The sequence below is a fragment of the Triticum aestivum genome, chromosome 3A, assembly GCF_018294505.1.
Source record: "Triticum aestivum cultivar Chinese Spring chromosome 3A, IWGSC CS RefSeq v2.1, whole genome shotgun sequence".
Taxonomy (NCBI): domain Eukaryota; kingdom Viridiplantae; phylum Streptophyta; class Magnoliopsida; order Poales; family Poaceae; genus Triticum; species Triticum aestivum.
In genome coordinates, this window is record NC_057800.1 from 331,372,796 (window position 1) to 331,375,540 (window position 2,745).

A 2,745-nucleotide genomic window follows, 5' to 3' on the forward strand; every position below is an offset into this window, starting at 1 on the left:
TATTTTCATGCCTTCTACTTCTTGTGCTAATTTTTTGGCTTTAGATTTTATGAACTATGCAAGTTACTCATCTATTCATGTGTCATATATGCAAAAATCAAGGGAAGTAAAAATGGATGACATATACATATACAACATGTACACCTTGTCTCTTTTGTTAGCCACATTTCAGATTAAGCAACGCCGAGGACGGCTTTATTTTCAAGAAGGGGAGGATGATGAGGACATGACTACCTTGGATATGACCAAAAATATTGCATATATGCATATTTGTCAGGTGATTTCTAGTGCAAACTATTCAATAATCTATTTATGTTATCCAGAACAAAAATACTTCACACACTTTTGTGTTTTGTCTAATTGCAGGTGTATGGGACATTTGTACAATCCACATATGAAGATAAGGAAGAAAGAGATGTTTATTTGCTGTCCAAAAAGTTCTTTCACGTCACTTTTGGCCCAAGAGAAGATAGAGTCCAAGTCTCTCACGTTCTGGATCCAGATTCGGACTGCACAGACATACCTGACTCAAAACGCACACAAGTTTTTCATACGGACTCCGAATTGGGTGATTCTTTTTTTGTTGGAAACTAGATTTCATGCACTTTCCAACCCAATTGGAATCACCTTCAAATTCGTCCGGAGCGTTGAGTTGTGGACGAAACAATCTGATGCTGCAGCAGAATCCGAGTCAAACTACAAGTCCAAAGGTGTTACATCACCTCCACTTGGGCCCATGAGCCTTGTACGACCTAGGGTTAGTTTTAGGCTGCCTTGGGACGTCCTCCCACCTCCTTGGCCGCCACCCCTTGCTCCTATATAAGTAGATCCATCTAGTAGCTTTTTCCTTGGGATTTGTTTAGTTAAAAGTTAGCCATTGCAATTTCGTGTACTTCGTTTGTGTCCAACGACCAGACCAAGACCGCTTACGGATCCCCACCTTTATCAATACTTCATATATACTCGCAATATTCGGATTGCTTTTATCATATTCTTGCTTGTTCTTCGATTGCTTGCAGGAATAGACCTTCGTGGTCAGGTTGATTGTGCTCCGGCGTGGTCAATAACCTCTCGGAGTTGGTTTAGCGATTGCTAAGGCACAACGTCGTGCACGTTTGTAGTCGGATCGTCAAAGTCATCTCCACCAAATCGATAGTTATCATCTCATCGAAAGATCGGGACACCTCGCCTCTATCAGTGGTGGTATATGGATATGGATTCAGAGCGGTGGCGGATAAGCAAAAGTGGTAGATGGGCGATGATGACCAGAACTCGAAACTCTAAAAGACTAGACTCTAAGACCAGCAACTTGACACGACGATGCAACCATAAATTCAACAGAGCAAAAACCCTAAAAAGATTATGCAAAGGCTCAGATTGGTTCGGATATGATGAACTAACCCTAATTGTATTGATGTCCCGTCTTTCGATGAGATGATGGATTTTCGCTTTGGTGGAAGTCGACTATGACGATCCGACTACGAACGTGCGAGGACGTCGCGCCTTAGCAATCGCTAAACCAACTCCGAGAGGTTATTGACCACGCCGGAACACGATCAACCTGACCACGAGGGTCTGTTTCCTGCGAGCAAACGAAGAACAAGCAAGAAACTAAGATTGCAATCTGGATATTGCGAATATAAGATGAAAGCTTTATTGATCAAGGTGGGGTTCTGTGACGCCTTTGTCTGGTCGTTGAACACAAATGAAGTACGCGAAGTTGCAGCTATGGCGAACTTTTAATCTAAACAATACCCAAAGTCTAAACGGTGCCCTAAGGGCTGTATATATGGAGGAAGAGAGGGGGAATTTCGTGGCCCTTGGTGGAGGGGTCCGAAATCAACCCTATCTCTTGTTTCCCCACACATACGGACTCTAAAAATAGCCTATACTTAGGTATTTCGAAATTACATGGGCCTGGCCCAATAAAAAGGTGACGCATCACCTATAATAGCCTCTGGACGAAATTTATGAAGTGACATCTTGTATATTTCGTCCAAGGCTTCATGCACTCATTATGGAGGCTTCAAAGACCTGAAATCATCACTTGTAACTCTGTTCTTGTTCCCCTTGCGCATGCTATCATCTCCATGCTTGATAGAGGCAAAGGTGTCCCGTCTTTCGATGAGATGATGGATATCGCTTTGGTGGAAGTCGACTTTGACGATCCGACTACGAACGTGCGAGGACGTCGCGCCTTAGCAATCGCTAAACCAACTCTGAGAGGTTATTGACCACGCCGGAGCACGATCAACCTGACCACGAGGGTCTGTTTCCTACGAACAAACGAAGAACAAGCAAGAAACTAAGATTGCAATCTGGATATTGCGAATATAAGATGAAAGCTTTATTGATCAAGGTGGGGTTCTGTGACGCCTTTGTCTGGTCGTTGAACACAAACGAAGTACGCGAAGTTGCAACTATGGCGAACTTTTAATCTAAACAAAGCCCAAAGTCTAAACGATGCCCTAAGGGCTCTATATATGGAGGAAGAGGGGGGAATTTCGTGGCCCTTGGTGGAGGGGTCCGAAATCAACCCTATCTCTTGTTTCCCCACACATACGGACTCTAAAAATAGCCTATACTTATGTATTTCGAAATTACATGGGCCTGGCCCAATAATAAGGTGACGCAGCACCTAAAATAGCCTCGGGACGAAATTTATGAAGTGGCATCTTGTATATTTTGTCCAAGGCTTCATGCACCCATTATGGTGGCTTCAAAGTCCTGAAATCATCACTTGTA